The sequence below is a fragment of the Chiloscyllium punctatum genome, chromosome 2 (assembly GCF_047496795.1).
Source record: "Chiloscyllium punctatum isolate Juve2018m chromosome 2, sChiPun1.3, whole genome shotgun sequence".
NCBI classification, from domain to species: Eukaryota; Metazoa; Chordata; class Chondrichthyes; order Orectolobiformes; family Hemiscylliidae; genus Chiloscyllium; species Chiloscyllium punctatum.
The window spans coordinates 130,920,486-130,941,142 of NC_092740.1; positions in this window are offsets into that span (position 1 = coordinate 130,920,486).

The following is a 20,657-nucleotide window of genomic DNA, read 5'->3' on the forward strand; positions in this document are numbered from 1 at the left end:
AAGTGGGGTTGTAGGTAGATAGGGTGGTGAAGAAGGTATTTAGCATGCCTGCCTTCATTAGTCAGAACATTGAGTGTAGGAGTTGGAACATCATGTTGTGGCTCTAAGGACTAGGTTCCTTTCTGAAGAAAAGATGTAGTTAAACTTGAGAAGGTGCAAAAAAGAGTTACAAGGATGTTGCCAGGATTGGAGGGTTTGAGGTATAGGGAGAGGCTGAATATGCTGGGACTTCTTTCCCTGGAGCATTAGAGGCTGAAGGGTGACCTCATGGAAGTTTATAAAATCATAAGGGGCATGGATAGTGTGAATTGCCAGTGCCTTTTTCCCAGGGTAGGAGAGTCCAGAACTAGAGGTCATATATTTAAGGTAAAAGGGAAAAGATTTAAAAGGGACATAAGGGGTAAGTTTTTCATGCTGACGGTTGTGCATGTATGGAACGAGCTGCCAGCGAAACTAGTGGAGGTGGGTACAATTACAACACTTAAAAGGCATCTGGATGGGTATATGGATAGGAGGGGTTGAGAGGGGTTTGAGCCAAACGCTGACAATTGGGACTAGGTCAGATTGGGATGTCTGGTTGGTGCGAACAAGTTAAACCAAAGGGATATTTAAATTCAAAGGAAACTGTATTTCTCTAGCAACTTCTCTGAACTCAGGATATGATGAGTATTTTACAGCCAATATCAAACACTTGAAGTATAACCTCTGTGACTTGTAGAAAATATGACAGCCTGTCTACATACAGCAAGTTCCCATCAACAGCACTACGGTAACAATCGAATAATTTGTTTTAGTGAAAACAAATGCTGTGGATGCTGAAAATGTGAAGTTAAAGAAAAAATGCTGGAGAAACTCAAGAGGTATGGAAGCTTATGTGGAGACAGAAACTGAGTTAACGTTTTGAGTATGTTGTGGGGCAAATCACCAGCCTCAAAGTCAGAGTCAGGGTTTAATGACAGAGTTTATTGTCCAAGGAAATACTGGAGCTCCGGGAGAGAAAGACACCAACAGCACAGTGGTTAACTGCGATACTTCTCTCAACCTGGAGCACATGTCAAGATGCTTTTATACATTTTGTGATATAATAGATCAGTGATGAGGTTATTGCCTCTGTTACATTCATGCAGTCATTGTCAGTTCCAGTGCAGCCTTTTGTTAATTTCAATGCGATCATCATCAGTTTCAGCGCAGACATTGTCAGTTTCAACATCTGTGTGGAAGTCCATTGCTTTAGTAATGGGCGCTAATCGCTCTTCCTGAGAAGGATGATTACTGCAGTCCTGGCTATTAACATTGTCTCAAACAGTTAGCATTTCTATCAAAGGTGTTGGCTGGACCCAGACATTTCGGCAGGCAGTATACGCTACTCGTGTGTATTCTCTCTCCCACCCGCCTTAAAGTGATCAACAAGGTTGTGAGTGCATTGTGCTGGCATTCTGGTGGCCCCAGACACTGTCTGTTTTTGTTCTGCTGTCTCCCCCCCCAGCGGCCATCCTGTGTGTCAAGTGGCCAACTGATGGCTCAGTGACCATCTTGGGTGTCCGTGTGCCTAGTGTCACCTTACCCCATGCCATCTATATAAAAGCAGAGATGTACTACTAAGACTTTATAAAGCTCTGGTTAGGCCCCATTTGGAGTACTGTGTCCAGTTTTGGTCCCCACACTTCAGGAAGGACATACTGGCACTGGAACGTGTCCAGCAGAGATTCACACGGATGATCCCTGGAATGACAGGTCTAGCATATGAGGAACGGCTGAGGATACTGGGATTGTATTCGTTGGAGTTTAGTAGATTAAGGGGAGATCTAATAGAGACGTACAAAATAATACATGGCTTTGAAAAGGTGGATGCTAGGAAATTGTTTCTGTTAGGCGAGGAGACTAGGACCCGTGGACACAGCCTTAGAATTAGAGGGGGTCATTTCAGAACAGAAATGCGGAGACATTTCTTCAGCCAGAGAGTGGTGGGCCTGTGGAATTCATTGCCACGGAGTGCAGTGGAAGCCGGGATGCTAAATGTCTTCAAGGCTGAGATTGATAGGTTCTTGTTGTCTAGAGGAATTAAGGGCTACGGGGAGAATGCTGGCAAGTGGAGCTGAAATGCGTATCAGCCATGATTGAATGGCGGAGTGGACTCGATGGGCCGAATGGCCTTACTTCCACTCCTATGTCTTATGGTCTTATGATCTCCCACTTCACACCCCCCTTTGTGGTCAAGGAGGCAACTTTGGAGATCTCCCTCAGACCACACAATTTACATGTAGAGATGGGTCATCTCTTGGAGCTACTCCTCCCGAGGGGTACTATGGAGTGCCAATTTTGTTGGGGGCTGTTTCATGGTGACACTTGCTGCTGGTACAATTCTTGTCAGTAGCACCTTACAGCAGAGCTTTAAACACCCGAGGACCGCACAGAATACCAGCATGATTGCAATAAGTAGAACTATCCAGTGTGCCAAATACGTCCTCAAGATTTACTTATCAACCAATTTAGCCAGCTGTCTGTATTTGGGGCTCCCTGTCAAAAATTATCTTGCTGGTCTCAGATATTCTTGATGGCTTCTGTAATGTTATAGGAGGCATCAATACCACAGGTGATATAATTGTCACCAATAGTTGTACAAACTCCCCATTGCTATGATAATTGATAATCCACCGCATAAAATGTCTCCTGTGTGTAGAGACTGAGTTCAGCCAGCTCAATATTAATTGCTTCCAGAGCTTTCAAGGTATTATTGCCTAAGCTAGTTAGGCAACATACAAGGTAATTTTGGTTTTTAGCACTGATGGCCCCTGCTGTGCCCCCCCCTCCCCCCAAAGATAGAGATCCCAAGAATACATATCCCAATAAGAGGACCTGCCAGTCAGCACAGAACTGCTGACTGATAGAGCAGGTCACTATACTTCTACGAACATGCGCCCCGTTGGGATATGGTACAGTAAGGGGTGCAATTGTCCCTGCCGTGAACAGGTTTGAGAGGTGTGGGGTGTCTGTCACATAAATCCCCTTAAACAAAAAAACAAATCCCTTTGCTGCTCCTGTCATTCTGTCTGTCTGTCCACCTATGTCACCCCTGATCCCCTGTGTGCCTCTCCCAGTTGGTAAGTGTTGAACGGGTATGTCCATGTGGTAGAGCTGACATGGCTGCCATTGCACTGACCACATATGAACTGTCTGCCCATGGTCACATTCAAGCATGCCTGCTCGCTGCAGATGCAGGTAAACTGTCCCCTGGTGACTGTACAGTGCTGATAAGTGCACTGTGTCTGGATGCATGAGTCATTTTTGGGAACCAGGGCATAAACGCATCCCCATCTCTGTCCTGTGAAACAGAGTGGGTAATTACCGGGTTTTAAATGGGTCTTCCCTTCCCTAGGCTAGGGGGCCCAGCCCCAAGGGCCGGTGGTCCTGCCCAGCTGCACATATCTACCCTGGAGTCCGCACTTGTATTTCCCTATCTGCCCTTTACACTGTGCTCCTGAGGTGTCTACTGTTTATAGGTCGCAAGGGATCCACACCAGGGTAGCCACAAATAAGGATTCATCTGATCGCGCCAGGGGTAGCAGACAGTTTGGTTCCCATGTATACTTAGGTGGGTTTTATAGAAGAGGCTATCCTCAAATCCTGACATGCTCCCAACAGTCATGACACTTAAACACAGTGAAATACATTTTGCAGTTAAAATAAAGTTATCAGTCAAAGTCTTTGTTTTCGTCAGGAGGTGCAGTTGTGCTTCTGTGTGGTTTGTTCTGTTGTGTTTTCGGTACTCCCCCTGGGATGACGATCCTGTCCGCTGCTCCTGTTTGCATCTGGGGAATGGTCAATGACATTAGTTTGGTCACAGGCATCTTTAACCGGTTTTAGTTGGGTCCGGTGCTTCATGTACCTTTTCCTTTAATGTCTATGCAGGCACAGGTGTATGGCCCATTCCATTTTGGGGCATAGCCTGGTTTGTAAGGCAATGCTCTCACTAGGACACAGTTTCCTGCTGCTGGGACCTCAGGGAAGATTTCGAGTTCCCCTGCCTTGTCATTTTGTCCTGTTTATCAATTACAGATTTATACATCCCTTTCAGTTGGGCACTTAATTCTATCACATACTGCCAAATTATCTCTTTTCATGGACTCACATCAGTGCCACCTGTGATTATTGTCTCTGGCAATTGCATTGCTCACCTGGTCACTAATTCATATGGTGTTAGCCCAGTTGCCTGATTTGTGGTGGCTCTTAAATCTCATTAGTATGGTTGGCAGCGCTTCAGCCCATGTTCTGCCTGAGGTTTGCATAGCCTTAGCTAAAGTATTTTTGAGCTCTGGGGGTGATAGGGAATGTGAAATCTTTTGTCTAATGCGGAGTAATTGGCAGGCATTCTTCGTGACCTTGCCTGTAAAATGTGTCCCTTGGGTCAGAGTCAATCTGGAGGGATACCCCCAACCTCAGGATTACCTCCTCTGCTAATATTCTGGCTACAATGGTAGCAGTGCAGCTGTTGGTTGGGAATGCTTCTACCTACCAGGTGAATTGGTCTATGATGACCAGGCAGTACGTTTTCCCACAGGAAGGTGGTAGTGACCCCGTAAAACCCACTTGACGGTGTTCCCTAGGTCTGGGCTGGTGTCCCATTTTAACTTTCATGGGACTCCCTGGGTTATGTTGTACACAAACCGTACTTGGCCACGTCTCTTCCCATTCCCTTACAGCACCACTCTCTCCCTAGGCTTGATGTCATGGCTTCTCTACCGTTTTTGGGAGAGCCCGGGGTGCAGTTCAAGCAATGTGTTCTGTATACACACTGGTGCTACCACGTTGTCTACTCGCCTTCAAACACCATCCTCCCCATTGAATGCTCCCTGCAGTTTCCATTGCTCCCTGTCTTCCTGCGGGGTGTCCTCCTGTCACTGCTGAATTTGGATAGCGTCTTTCGCTAATTCAATAGTGGCTATTGCAGCCAGGTCAATGGCTTCTTGTTCTCGGGTTTTCTGAGCTGCTCGGTTTGCTGCCTGGTTTCCTTTGAATTTTCGCCAACCTGAACTCTCCTTTGCTGGCTCCTTTTGATGGGCTTTTATTTTATTACTGCAGCCTCTTTTGGCTGTTCACTGGCAAGCAATAGTGCCTGAATTCTTAATTAGTGTCTGATAGGGGTTTGCCCATGGTGGTGAACCCTCTTCTACCCCATGCCACCCTGTAGTTATGGACGAGACCGAAGGCATATTGACTATATGTATATATATTCATGAATTTTCCTATTGCTAATTCCAGTGCTTTGGTGAATGCTACCAGTTCTACTACCTGTGCAGACTGATTTTCATCAATCCCCCCAGACATAACTGTTCCTAACTTATCATTTACCACAGTCCATCCTGTTCAGGGTGACCCTGCTACGTATTTTCGTGACCTGTCCACAAAGAGGGTCTCCTTGGCTGTATCTACGGGGTACCTTTTATTTTCCCCCTATCCTCATCCCCATCTATATCCCCACAGCTATGCAGTTCCCCGCGGCTAGAATTCCCTCCGCTGGGTTTTCTCCCGTATCCCTAACTATTACAACAGACTGACTCGGGGGTAAAAGAAGCGCTTCCCACTTTGCCCTTATATTGGAGATGACCCTCAGTTTACCTGTGTTTAGCATCTCTACTAGAGTGTGGAAGATGACATTCCCTGTCATTACTATGGGCTTGCTAACCCTAACAGCCCAAGCAGCACAGTCTAAAGCTGCTATGCATCAGGGCAACCCAGTGAGTATTGGCCCTTCTGTAGTTGAGTAGTACCCTATGGACCTTCTCCTGCTACTGTGGTCTTGGGTGACCACAGCGGAGTAAAACCCTCCCTCATTATTACAGTGCATGTGAAAACCCTTGCTGGGATCTGGCAGCCCTAGCCCAGGGGTCGATATGTGTCGAGCTTTAAGCTGACTGTATGCCTCCTCCTGTTCTAGCCCCCAGATTACAGGTTCCAAGGCGGGTGACCTCCTTTAATTAATCTCTGGATCAGTTCAGCCAATTTTGCGAGCTCGGGAATAAAGCTCCAACTGTGGTTGAATAGCCCCATGACCTTCCTGACTCCCCTGACAGTGGCAGGTCGTGGCATCTGTTGGACTGCCTTCTTGCAGTCATTAGGCATTTCTTTGAGTCCCTGGGATATAAGGTGTCCCAGGTATAAGAGTTGTTTTGCCAGTCTGTGCCTTTGTGGGGCTGACTTTTAACCCTGCGTTGCCTCTTCCTGCCATTCTAGACATAAAGCTTCCTGGTGTCCTGACCTGGACTCTGAGACAATTAGGATATCATCTACATGTTGGAGGGCAGTGCTACCCTCTAGTAAATATACTCTCTTCAGAATGTTGCTCATCACTCTGTGAAAAATAGAGGGGCTGTTGTGGAACCCTTGTGGCAGGCGAGTCCACGTGTACTGCTTGTCCCTTATTGTAAAAGCAAATTTGTTCTGCGACCCAGGGTGTAACGAGATAGACCAGAATCCATTGGCTATGTCTAAAACAGTAAAAATTCGGTGGCCAAGCTATTTAAAATGGTGGAGGCGTCTGCTACAATGGGTGCAATTTGGGGTTGTCCTTATTTAGTCCTGTATAATCAATGGTGAGCCTGTAGCCTGTGGCCACTTCAGGAAATTAGTTGTACTTGTGGTTGCTTTCAGGATTCCCTGTCTCACTAGTCCTTTCACTATCTCCACAACTGCTTGTTCTGCTTTGGGTTTTATTGGGTATTGCCAGGCAGTATGTTTTCTCTGTTGTGCTAATGTCTGAGATGGATCCCAACCACTTTCCTTCATTTGCTCTGTCAACCCTTGTCTGTCTGCTTTGTATTTCTCAATAAGGGAACCTGCAGTATCCCCCTTAAAACTTTAATCTGCCATTGTGTACTCCCGGATACCACAAACAGTGAAGTGTTCCAAACCCAGTGGGGACTTCTCTACCCCCTGGCCAATAATACTGTCCCAGCACCATCCATATGGCCGTAGCAGCCTCCTAGCAAGGTGCGCTGTCTATTAGTGGGACTTCTCTACCCTCCCGGCCACCACTATTATCAGTACCTACCGGTCTGTTGAGAATGCTGGCTCAGTAGGGTGTGCTCTCTACCGGGACTCCTCTACCCTCCCGCCCACCTGTCCTGACCCAACACCACCTAATAGGCCCAGAAACCTACCTCCAGCCTGACGTGTGCTCTACCAGTGGGAGTCTTTACCCTCCTGCCACTGCCACTATTCAAGCTCTGTCATTCTAATACGGACATACAGGGTATAACGGTTACTCACAGTGTCCACGCTCCCCACCTTGGTAACTTGCGCTCCACTGAGGTTTAGCTCTTGGTCAGAGTGATCAGCTCCTCTTCCTCACCACATTGGAAATTACAAGTACAAACAGCACCTAACTTTTAACTAAAACTCTAACTGGACTCTGCGTTGTTTGCCCCTACTAAGTCCAATGTTACCTGACTTTGCCACTTGTGCTTCACAACTCCAAGTGCCCTTAGCGCCTCAATTCCCACTTCAAATCCCAAGCTTCGCATGGGGGGTGGGGCTACCCCTCTTAACAACCGGTTTAGGGCAGGGCTTTTGAGTAAGGCACTACCTTGTCTTCTGGCCGTTTCAGCAAAAGCAGCAGGTTATTACAGCAGTTAATACAATTAACATTTATTCTCCACAGACATGCACTGATTTTTTTTTAACTCAGTACTATAGCAAATCAGACATTACAATCGGTATACCTTGGCTTGGTCTGACTCTTACCGTTTGTAGGTACAAATTTGTTCTTACCCCGGCCCCCCCAATCGTGGCCTTTGACCAGGGAACCAGTAATAAGAACCCCTGCTCGCAGCACCAATTGTTATGGGGAAAATCACCAGTCTCGGAGTCAGAGTCGGGGTTCAATGACAGAGTTTATTGTACAAGGAAATACTGGACCTCCGGGAGAAAGAGCCACCAACAGCACAGTGGTCAGCTGCGAATCTTCTCTCAACCCGGGGCACATGTCAAATACTTTTATACATCTTGTGATGCAATAGGTCAGGGATGAGCTTATTGTCTGTGTAACGTAGTTTGTTGTGAACATTGCAGACAGAATCGTTGATAGTTTTGATGCAGTCCTCGTCAGTTCCAGCACAGCCTTTGTTAATTCCAGTGTGATCATTGTCAGTTTCAGTGACTGTGGCGAAGTCCGTTGCTCTAGTAATGGGCACTAATAACTCTTCCTGAGAAGGACAATTTCGGCAGCCCTGACTATTAGCACTCTGTATTGAGTCTGTATCAAGCCGTTTCTATCAAAGGTGTTGGCTGGACCCAGACACTTCGGCAGGCAGTGTACGTTACTCATGTGTACTCTCTCCCCCACCCACCTTAAACTAATCAACTAGATTGTGAGTGCATTGTACTGGCATTCTGGTAGCCCCAGGCAGTGTCTGTGTTTGCTCTGCTATCTCTCTCCATATTGTGGTCTCTCCATATTTTATGACAGGAAAAAATATCGGCCTGAAAAAGTTACTCACAACAGTCATTTGTGAATTAGATTAAGCATTTCTGGCATTCATGTTGTTAATTGGGAAACTTGACATGTTCAATTCTGCTCTCAAAGACTGGGCCCAGTATGTGGACAGAATGCATTTTTTTTCTGACAGATCAGTTTGGGGCAAACGAAAGGCAACAAGTAATTCTCCTGACAGCTTGTGGACCTGCAGCTTTTTCAGTTATTAGGAATCTACCTTTTCCTGAGGCACCAGATACTAAAACCTTTTAAGAATTGATGGAGTTAGTTAAGGAATTTTATGAACCCAACCCTCCTCTGATTCTGAGATGGTGTTGGTTTTACTTGGCAGTTCAAGAACCAGGTGAATTTGTGTCAGGACTTTTGACGAGTTTAAGGTGACTGGCAGAGGCATGTGACTTTACGAGATGTAAGAGACCGTTTGGCATGTGTCATTAATGATGTGACTATGCAAAAGTGCCTACTAGCTGAAGCCCAGCTGGATTTCAAACAGACATTACAACTGGCTTTGTCATTACAAAATGAGGCAAGTGGAGCATATGAGTTATTGGGTATATCGATGGAAGTGGACATCCTCACTAAGCCAATGATTTTGTGGGACATCACTTGAATGAAGGCAATTGCATAGTCTCACTCAGGATATTTCCTGAACAGAGGGACTCTAGATCAGCCCACAGCAAGTCACAACAAAAAGCCAAGCTTCAGACAAATGATTAAAATTTTCTTCAGGATCTGGGCTGGCAAGCCATTGTAGTTGCTGCCAGTATGCATACTTGAGACAGCAAAACAGTGCTACCAACAGGTTTGACTGAATTAAGTAAGAGAACTTATAGGCCAGTATCCAGGACAGTGCACACCCTAGAAAGCATAACTAGATCTGGCTTGGAACAATTAAACTACTTAGCAACATCCAAGTCAGAGTTGATAAAGCATGGCGCTGGAAAAAGCACAGCATTTGGCTGGCATGGTGGCTCAGTGGTTAGCACTGCTGCCTCACAGTGCCAGGGACCCAGGTTTGATTCCAGCCTTGGATGACTGTCTGTGTGGAATTTGTGGATTCTCCCCATGCCTGCGTGGGTTTCCTCTGGGTGCTCTGGCTTCTTCCAAAGATGTGCAGATTAGGTGAGCTGGCCATGCAAAATTGTTCACAGTGTTCAGGGATGAGTAAGTTAGGTGCATTAGTCAGAGGTAAATGTAGAGTAATAGGGTTGGGGGAATGGGTCTGGATGGGTTACTTTTCGGAGGCCTGTTTCTACACCGTAACAATTCTATGAAGGTCAGGCAGCATCTGAGGAGCAGGAGAGTGAATGTTTTGGGCAGGACCTTTCTTTAGAATTGGGGAGGGGGAAGGGTGCTGAGAGACAAATAGGGGTGTTGGGCTAGGGCACAGGTCAGTGGGATGGCGATAGGTGGACAAATTAGGAGGTGATGGTGATCGGTTGGTGGGAAATGTGGAGCAGATAGGTGGGAAGGAAGATGGACAGGTAGGTCCAGTCAAGAGGGTGGATCTGAGTTGGAGGGTTGGATCTGGGATAGAGTGGCAGGAAAGGGAGATCTGGAAACTGGTGAATTCAATGTTTAAGCCATGTGGTTGTAGGCTCCCAAGGCAGAAGATGAGGTATCCCTTCTCCAGTTTGCAGGTAGCCTTGTGTAGGCATTGGAGGACGCTCAGAATGGATATGTTCTCGTGGGAGGGGGAGTTGAATTGGATGGCCACAGGAAGGTGGGGTTCATTGCTGCGTATGGACGAGAAATGGCCCCTGAATTGTTCCACAAGTTTGCGCTTGGTCTGTCAGATGTAGAGAAAACCATATCGAGAGCACCAGATGTAATTACTGAGGTCGGAGGATGGACAAGTAAATCTCTGCTGAACTTGGAATGACTTTTTGGGCCCTTGGACTGAGGTGAGGGGGGAGGTGTAGGCACAGGTTTTGTACTTCTTATGGTGACAGGGGAAAGTGCTCGGTATGGAGGGGGTTAGGGGGGAGTGTGGACCTAACTAGGGAGTTGCGGAGGGAACAGTCCCTATGGACTGCAGATAGGGCAGGGAAGGTAAATATATTTTTGGTGGTGGGGTCTGACTGTAGGTGATGGAAGTGGCAGAGGACGATGCGTTGGATGTGGAGATTGGTAGGGTGGGATGTGAGGACCAAGGGGATTCTATCCTTGTTGGGTTTGGGGGGAGTGGGGTTCAAGGAAAGAGGTGCGAAAAATGGAGGAGATGCGGTTGAGGGCGCCGATCAAAGGGGAGTGAAAATTGTGATCCTTGAAGGAAGATGGGATATCCTGGAGTGGAAGACTCCACACTAGGTTAAATCTGATCTTCCTGGACTTGGGGGTAGGGGAGAAAGATGATATGGCATCAGAAATGGCAATGCCAAACAAAAGACCCCTCTAAGCAAAAGAGACAGTTTACATCAGGGGATGAAGTTTGATGCTGAAACCACAGAAATGGCCCTGCATGGGTAAGAGGCATAATCGATGCGAGATGCTGTGACATACAAAGTTCAGGTAAGTGAGGTGGACTGAACAAGCACATGGACCACATGAAAGCCACAAACTCACAAATGGGCTGGAGCAAAGTATACCCGCGCCCTCAGGACAGCCAGAAAGGCTGTTGGAACCTATGGGTTGTCCTACTCCATCTAGTGTTGAAGAAACCTTGGAGTCTGAGATGGACATGGTGGATATTGCAGCCTCAATGCCTTTACCACCTGCAGAAGTGGATGAGTTTCTTCCGAGATGCTCCAGGCACACGATGCAGGCTATAGTACGGTTAATGCTGCCTGTATCAGAGGCAGAATTGGAGGAACTGGGCCCAATCTGAAAACACCCTAGCTGAGGCTATGAGAGAAAGAACTACCCTACGTCCATAACTTAGATGGGGAAAGATGTGGTGGTTATAACAAGGTCAGCCAGGCAGATCACATAGAATATGCGTTCTATTATTGGGGCTGTTAACCTGGTCCAATTGAGGAGCCCCAGCTAACTGATATAAACAAGAATGTTGGCCCGGGTGTCCTTGGAGAAGGAGCACGCGGTGTCCACCGACACCCTGGAGTCGTTCAGGGAGAGGTGGGCGCCGCAGGGAGTGGAGTGCATCATTTCTCCCTCCAACTCTATTTTGGTTTAGTCCCTACCCTCCCCTTCACTGTTTTGATCACACAGCATTGCCCTGTGGTTTGAAGGGCAGTGCTTGTCACTGGCCACTCGGGTATTTTTCATATCTTCCTGGTGGTGGAAATTGAATAAAGATTCGTGCACTTTGTGTCCTTTCACTGTGTCTCACACCTGCGCACACACACCATGGGTGCTGGGGAAAAAATAAGCACTACCGCACTTAGGCGGTAGTGTGGGGGTTAAGGAGAAAAAAAAAAGAAAAAAAAAGAAAATAAAAAAAGAAGAAAAAAAGAAAAAAAAAAGGAAAAAAAAAGATTTTTTAAAAAAATAAATAAATAAACAAGAATGTTGGCCCGGGTGTCCTTGGAGAAGGAGCACGCGGGTGTCCACTGACACCCTGGAGTTGTGACTGGCCACTTGTGTGTTTCCTTCCCTTCTGTAGAGATTGGACCATCTTGTGACTGTGCAAGGACTGTTCCTGTTGCTGCTTGGGGCCTGCCTCCCTGCTGCTGCCTGGGACTTTGGAGAGGCCTGCCTCTGCTGCTGCTGCCTGAGGCCTGCCTCTGCCTTCGCTGCCTGGGACTCGCCTTGGGGCCCCTCCCCAGGACCTCCACCACCACCACTGCTGCTGCTGTGGCCTGAGGAGAGGCCTGCCTCTACTGCTGCTGCTGCCCGGGGCCTGCCTCCGCCTTTGCTGCCTGGGACTCGCCTTGGGGCCCCTCCCCAGGACCTCCACCACCACCACTGCTGCTGCTGTGGCCTGAGGAGAGGCCTGCCTCTACTGCTGCTGCCCGGGGCCTGCCTCCGCCTTTGCTGCCTGGGACTTGCCTTGGGGCCCCTCCCCAGGACCTCCACCACCACCGCTGCTGCTGTTGCCTGAGGCCTACCTCCACCACTGCTGCCTTGGGCTCGGTTTTGGGGCTGCCTGGGACTTCCCTTGGGGACCCTCCCCAACAGGCCTGCCCCCCCCACTGCTGTGACTGGAGGAACTGCCTGGGACTTGCCGGAGGCCTGCCTCCACTGCTGCTGCCTGGGACTTGCCTTGGGGGCCTTCCCCAACAGGCCTGCCCCCCACCACAGCTGCAACCGAGGAACTGCCCAGGACTTGCCGGAGGCCTGCCTTCCACCACTGCTGTTGCCTGAGGCCTGCCTCTACATCTGCTGCCTGGGACTTGATTTTGGGGCTGCCTGGGACTTGCCTTGGGGACCCTCCCTAACAGGTCTGCCCCACACCGCTGCGACCGAGGGCCTACCTGGGACTCGCCTGAGGCCTGCCTCCACCGCTGTTGTCACCTGAGGCAGGTCTCCACCGTCGCTGCCTGGGACCCTCCCTGCGACCTCCACCACTGCCGCTGCCAGAGGACCGACTCCACCACCGGCAGCAGAGGATGGCGAGCCCGAAGGTCGCGGGGCCCAGCCGCACCTACGCCGGGGTAGCCGCTGCCTTAGGCTCGGCTGGCCCAGCCCCGGCTGCGAACCACACCCCCTTCAGGCACCTGACCAAACGCCTGGGGGTCAAGGCCTATCCCCACCCCAATATGAGCATCGAGGCCTGCAGCAAGGCTATGGCTAGTGTGGTCGGCCCACTGGCCATAGTCGCTGCGGCCCGGATGTACGGGAAGGCCGTATTTTTCCTAAAGACCGAGCAGGCGGTCCACCTGGCCGTGGAGAGGGGGCTCGCTGTGGGCGGGACGCATTTGCCCGTCGACCCTCTGGAGGTCACGGCCCAGAGGGTCGTGATCTCCAACGTCCCGCCCTTTATTGCCAGCGAGCTCCTTCTCCCCCACCTCACCACCTTGGGGGAGATCCGGTCAGGGATCCAGCCGCTCCTGCTCGGTCTGAGGGACCCCGCCCTCCGGCACATCTACTCCTTCCGTCGCCAGGTGTTTATTTGCCTGGCCCGGGAGGAGGTCACGGAGGGCTCCTTTACCCTCCTCCACGAGGGCGCGGCCTACCGCGCCTTCTGGACGGCGGACGGCGTGCGGTGCCACCTGTGCCGCGAGGTGGGGCACATTAGAAGAAACTGCCCCACCCAGAAGGCCGCCCAGCCCTCGCCAACGGCTGACGGTGGTGCCGCCGCGCCCACTCCCCCTCCCCCAAAGTCAACACCACAGGCCCCGGCACCGGAGCCTGAGCCGGAGGCTTCCGATCCTCCAGCCTCCGGCAGGGAGGGGGGTGAGCGTCCAGCCGGCCGGAAGGCGCTCAGGAAGGCGCGACGCGTCAGGCCCGCCCACGGGGAGACCACCCTATCCCCATCCCCGACACCCAGTCCACGACCTGCCCCGCCCCGGCACGACGATGCCCCTGCGGCCGTGCCAGCGTCGCCCCGGCGCGGGAACCCTGACCCCCAAACCCCCGGACCCGTACCCGACCCTGACCCCACGTCTACCCCCTGCCCCGATGGAGAAACCCCTGGGGCTGCGACGCCTGCCCCAGGCCCTGCAACACCAGGCCCCGGGGGCCCCGGGGACCCCGAGCCCGAGCCCGAGCCCTGCCCCGCCCAGCCACACCCTGGCACTAACCTGGGGGGGACCACTGCTGCCCAATCTCCTGCAGCCACCGTGTCTCCGGGCCCCGGAGAGGGAACTGGGCCCCTGCCCCGCCCGCCGTCACCTGATAAACCAGGGGCGGGGCAGGAAGTGACACGGCTGACCCTCCCCACCCTGGCCACGCCCCCTGCCTTCCCCCAGCCAATCGTATTCCGGGAAAGGCTGGGGGGAGGGGCCTCAGGCCCCATGACCACCAAGGCGGGCGGGGAGGGAAAGGCCCATAAATCCCCCCCTGTCTCTCTGGGGAAGAGGGGCTGGCCCTTGGAGGGGAGAGACAGTCCTGCAGCGCGCCGGCGGCGCTGCCCCTCTCCAGGGGACGGGCCCACGGGACCCCCCAACGATCCCGCACCGCGGCCTGACCTGCCCAACAACAACGACGACGAGGGCCGCGGTGCGGGCGTCGACAAAGGACCCTTTACTGGGTCGCCGAGCGGCGGAGGGGAGGTAGGTGTTATCCCCGCTCCTCCCTCCCAGACTGTTTTTCCGGGAGCCTTGGCCCTGGGGGACGACCTTTTCCTGGGGGATGACCTTTTCCCCGAGGAGCCAGGCGTCCCGGTGTCGGGAGGAGAGCGGGGCCCCGAGCCTCCGCCGCCCGACGACCCGAACTCGGGGCGTTCCGGGACGGGGTGCGCCGAGGAAGGTACCGCCGGTGACCCTGGGGGTGGGGTCGCCGGGGGTTCGAGGCCTGTTGGCGGCGCCGGACCAGCCCCCATCCTCTCGGTGGGGGAGGGGTCGGCGACCGAGGGCGACCTCCCGGAGGAGGGTTCGGGATCGGTGGCGGACACCGGGGACGACGCGGACTCCGTCTGCAGTGACGTTTTTGAGTCCCAGGTGCCCCCCGCCGATCTCCCCCTCATCCCCCTCGAGGAACTCCGGGAATTTGTCGAGGAAACTCGAGGTCGCCGGGATAGAGCCCAACTGGCGCTCGACCGCTGGAGCTCTTATGAAAAAGTTTATTGGTCGGCCCACGCTGCTCGCCAGGCGCCTGGGCTCGACGTCAACGAGCGAAAGCGAGTCAGGAACTTCCTGGGGGCACTCCTGGTGAGGGCGAGGGACTCCTGTGCCCCTCCCTCGTCCTCCCAGTAATTGTATTTGTTTTTAACTGTACTGGTGGTGGTAGCACAATGCTTCCGACATGGAGACTACTATAGCCAGCCTCAACATCAACGGCAGCAGGGAGTCACAGCGCAGATTCCAGACCCTCTCGGTCCTCCGGGACGGGAGGTATGCGGTGTGCTTCCTGCAAGAAACCCACACTACCCCGGGAGACGAAGCCACCTGGCTCCTGGAGTGGCGAGGGGGGGTCTACATGAGTCACCTCACCCGCAGATCTGGCGGGGTGGCTATCCTGTTGGCCCCGCGTTTTCAGCCCGAGATCTTGGGGGTCAGGGAGCCGGTGCCAGGCCGTTTGCTTCACCTGACGGTTCGGCTGGGGGGCGCGGTGCTTCACTTGGTGAACGTATACGCTCCCCTAGCCGGGCCGAGGCAAGCGAGCTTCTTCGAAGAACTGTCCGCTCATCTGGCTTCCATCGACGAGAACCAGTGCGTCGTCCTCGGGGGAGATTTTAACTGCGTCCTCGAGGGCAGGGACCACGGCGGTACCCGCACTGGCTGCGCGTCGGGGAAGAGGTTGGGGGACTTGGTCAAGTCCTTCGACCTGGTGGACGTCTGGCGGACTCTCCATCCCGACTCCATCGCCTTCACCTTCGTGAGGCCTGGGGTCGGAGCGTCCAGAATCGACCGCCTGTACGTTTCGCGGGCGTACGCCTCCTGTTTTCCGAAGGCCTCCACGCGGCAGGTGTCGTGCACGGACCATCACCTGGTGTGGGCGGAACTCCTTCCGTTCGGCGCCAGGCTCGGCTCCGCGTACTGGCACTTTAACAACCTGCTGCTGGAGGACGAGCGGTTCCGGGACTCGTTTCGTCGTTTCTGGGCCGGCTGGAGAAGGAAGCGGGGAAGCTTCCCCTCCCTGAGGCTATGGTGGGACGTGGGCAAGGCTCACGTCCGCGTCTTCTGTCAGGAGTACGCGAGGGGGTCGACCAAGAGGCGGAAATCCAGGATCGCGGAGTTGGAGAGGGAGATGCTCGACCTGGAGTCACGCCTCGGTCAGCCCGACGCGGACCCGGCCCTGCGCGGGGTGTACGAAGAGAAGAAAGCCGCGCTCCGGGACCTGCAGCTCGTCGGGGCTCGGGGCGCGTACGTGAGGTCGCGGATCCAGCTCCTGCAGGACCTGGACCGCGGCTCCCCCTTCTTCTACTCGCTGGAAAAAAGGCGCGGCACCCGTCAGCAGCTCCTTGTGCTGCTGGCCGACGACGGGTCCCTCGTCTCGGATCCGGAGGGCGTCAGGGCCCACGTCCGAAACTATTACACGGCTCTGTTCTCTCCGGATCCGTCCAGCGAGGACGCTCGCAGAGTTCTGTGGGAGGACCTGCCGCAGCTCAGCCCGGAGGACGCCGGAAGGCTCGACGCTCCCGTCACCTTAGAGGAGCTGACCGGCGCCCTCGACCGGCTCTCGAGGGGCAAAACCCCGGGGCTGGACGGGCTGACTGTGGAGTTCTTCAGGGCGTTCTGGGACGTCCTGGGGAACGACTACGCACAGGTCCTGGGGGAGTGTCTAAATGCCGGACAGCTGCCCCTTTCTTGGCGCAGGGCGGTCATCGTCCTGCTGCCGAAGAAGGGGGACCTTCGTTCTTTGAAGAACTGGCGTCCGGTCTCCCTCCTCAGCACGGACTACAAAATCTTCGCCAGGGTGTTGTCTTCTCGCCTGGCTTCCGTGCTGGCCCACATGATTCACCCGGACCAGTCCTACACGGTCCCGGGCCGGAGGATACACGACAACGTCCACCTGGTCCGGGACCTGATCCATTTCTGTCGACGGGCTGGTCTGCCGAGCGCCTTCCTGTCCCTCGACCAGGAGAAGGCGTTCGACAGGGTCGATCACGAGTACCTGCTCGGGACTCTGCGGGCGTTCGGGTTCGGGACGCGGTTCGTCGCCCGGATCCGACTTTTGTACGCCGCCGCAGAGTGTCTGGTTAAAGTTAACGGGTCCCTGACGGCGCCCCTTCGCTTCGGGAGAGGAGTGCGTCAAGGCTGCCCCCTGTCCGGCCAGCTGTATTCCCTGTGCGTGGAGCCTTTCCTGCGCCTCTTGCGGAGGAGGTTGTCGGGGCTGGTTCTGCGCGGCGCGGGCACGGGGGTGGTCCTCTCGGCCTACGCCGACGACGTGCTCCTCACTTTCACCGACCCGGCTGACCTGGGGAGGATGCGCGAGTGCCAGGCCGTGTACTCGGCGGCGTCTTCCGCCAGGATCAACTGGGCCAAGTGTTCCGGACTACTGGTCGGCCCGTGGCGGGTGGACTCTCTGCCGGAGGAGTTACGGGGGTTCAGCTGGAGTACCACCCATCTCCTCTACCTGGGGGTCTACCTCAGCCCGGCTGAGGAATCCTGGCCGGCCAACTGGCAGGAGCTGGAGGCCAAAGTCTCGGCCCGCCTAGGCCGCTGGACAGGACTGCTCCGAGTGCTATCTTACAGGAGTCGAGTGCTGGTCATAAACCAGCTGGTGGCCGCCATGCTGTGGTACCGGCTGGTCACTTTGGTCCCTCCTCCTGGCTTTGTCGCTGACATCCAGAGAACGTTGGTCGACTTCTTCTGGGACAAAAAGATGCACTGGGTCGCCGCGCAGGTTCTGAGTCTCCCTATCGAGGAGGGCGGTCAGTCGCTGGTGTGCGTCCGCACCCAGGTCGCGACGTTCCGCCTTCAGACCTTGCGGCGATACCTTTACGTCGAGCCTCCTCCTAGGTGGTGCGCCCTGGCGACGTATTTTTTCCGCCAGGTGCGTAACCTCAACTACGACACGCAGCTCCTGTTCGTCGACCGTGACGGTTTGGAGGTCGCCCTCAAGGTGCTGCCTGTCTTTTACCAGGACCTGATCACTGTCTGGAACATGGTCGAATCGCGTCGCGCCTACCCTCCGGCTGGAGTAGCGGCTGTCGTCAGGGAGCCGTTGCTCAGGAATCCGCACCTCCGTACTCGCGGGTTCGAGTGGCTGTCGGAGGGGAGGGCCGTGGCGGCGAGGGCGACCAGGGTCGGGGACGTGCTGGGTGCCGGGGGCCTGGGCTGGACGCTGCCGCAGGACATAGCTAGCAGGGCAGCGGTAGACGTCCGGTACGTGGCCACCGCCATCCGACGCCTTAAAACGGCGGTGCTCGGACCCGACGTAGTGCACCGGTTGGAGGACGCTCAGGTGTGCGGTGGGATCCCGTCCGCGCTCACCCCGGCCCGGACGGAATTTCACATTGGCCCCAAGGTCCCGTACTTCCCGCGGGAGCCTGTGCCCCACAACCTGAGCCGCCTCCGGAATTTTAATTTTGTTTCTTTTAAGGATATTAAAAGGAAGGCCCTGTATCGACTGCTGCTGCACACCGTCCACCTCTTCTCCCTCATCCACCGTCCGGACACGCCTTGGCGTGCCCATTTGCCACCGGGCGGTGGGGATCCCCAGTGGAGGTCTCTCTACGCGGGAGTCCTCCCCCTTTCTCTCGGGGATCTGGGGTGGAGGGTGCTGCACGCAGCAGTCCCCTGCAACCGCAGATTGCGGTGGTTCACGGACTCCCAGCCCAACTGCTTGTTCTGTGGCGCTGTGGAGTCCGTGGACCATGTATATATTGGGTGTGGGCGTTTGCACTCCCTTTTTGATTTTCTTAAAAACCTTCTCCTCTGTTTCTGGCTGCACTTCAGTCCCACGCTCCTGATCTTCGGGCACCCGGTACGGAGGAGGGAGGGCAGGTCCGAGGACCTCCTCGTGGGTCTGCTCCTGGGCCTGGCCAAACTGGCCATCAACAGGTCCAGGCAGCGGGCCGTGGAGGGGGTCGTTAGGGCCGACTGCCTGCCCCTCTTCCGGGGTTACGTTAGAGCCCGGGTGTCCTTGGAGAAGGAGCACGCGGTGTCCACCGACACCCTGGAGTCGTTCAGGGAGAGGTGGGCGCCGCAGGGAGTGGAGTGCATCATTTCTCCCTCCAACTCTATTTTGATTTAGTCCCGACCCTCCCCTTCACTGTTTTGCTCACACAGCATTGCCCTGTGGTTTGAAGGGCAGTGCTTGTCACTGGCCACGCGGGTATTTTTCATATCTTCCTGGTGGTGGAAATTGAATAAAGATTTGTGCACTTTGTGTCTTTCACTGTGTCGCACATCTACACACACGCACACACACCATGGGTGCTGGGGAATAAAAATAAGCACTACCGCACTTAGGCGGTAGTGTGGGGGTAGAGAAAAAAAAAAAAAAAAAAAAAAAAAGAAAAAAGAAAAAAAAAAAAAGAAAAAAAAAAAAAAAAAAAAAAAAAATAAACAAGAATGTTGGCCCGGGTGTCCTTGGAGAAGGAGCACGCGGTGTCCACCGACACCCTGGAGTCGTTCAGGGAGAGGTGGGCGCCGCAGGGAGTGGAGTGCATCATTTCTCCCTCCAACTCTATTTTGGTTTAGTCCCTACCCTCCCCTTCACTGTTTTGATCACACAGCATTGCCCTGTGGTTTGAAGGGCAGTGCTTGTCACTGGCCACTCGGGTATTTTTCATATCTTCCTGGTGGTGGAAATTGAATAAAGATTCGTGCACTTTGTGTCCTTTCACTGTGTCTCACACCTGCACACACACACCATGGGTGCTGGGGAAAAAAAAAATATAAACAGGAGTACACCATGGGTGCTGGGGAAAAAATAAGCACTACCGCAGTTAGGCGGTAGTGTGATAAAGAAAAAAAAAAAGAAAAAAAAAAGAAAAAAGAAAAAAAAAGAAAAAAAAAAATACTTTGGCCCCATTCCGGGTGTCCTTGGAGAAGGAGCACGCGGTGTCCACCAACACCCTGGAGTTGTGACTGGCCACTTTAAAAAAAAATAGGAGATTCAGAATCTCCGTTCTTCGGTGACTGAATCGAACTGGCTGGCTGCACATGTAAATAAAGGATGACTTTGTGACAAAAAAAAAAAAAAAAAATTAAAAAAAAAAAATAAACAAGAATGTTGGCCCGGGTGTCCTTGGAGAAGGAGCACGCGGTGTCCACCGACACCCTGGAGTCGTTCAGGGAGAGGTGGGCGCCGCAGGGAGTGGAGTGCATCATTTCTCCCTCCAACTCTATTTTGGTTTAGTCCCTACCCTCCCCTTCACTGTTTTGATCACACAGCATTGCCCTGTGGTTTGAAGGGCAGTGCTTGTCACTGGCCACTCGGGTATTTTTCATATCTTCCTGGTGGTGGAAATTGAATAAAGATTCGTGCACTTTGTGTCCTTTCACTGTGTCTCACACCTGCGCACACACACCATGGGTGCTGGGGAAAAAATAAGCACTACCGCACTTAGGCGGTAGTGTGGGGGTTAAGGAGAAAAAAAAAAGAAAAAAAAAGAAAATAAAAAAAGAAGAAAAAAAGAAAAAAAAAAGGAAAAAAAAAGATTTTTTAAAAAAATAAATAAATAAACAAGAATGTTGGCCCGGGTGTCCTTGGA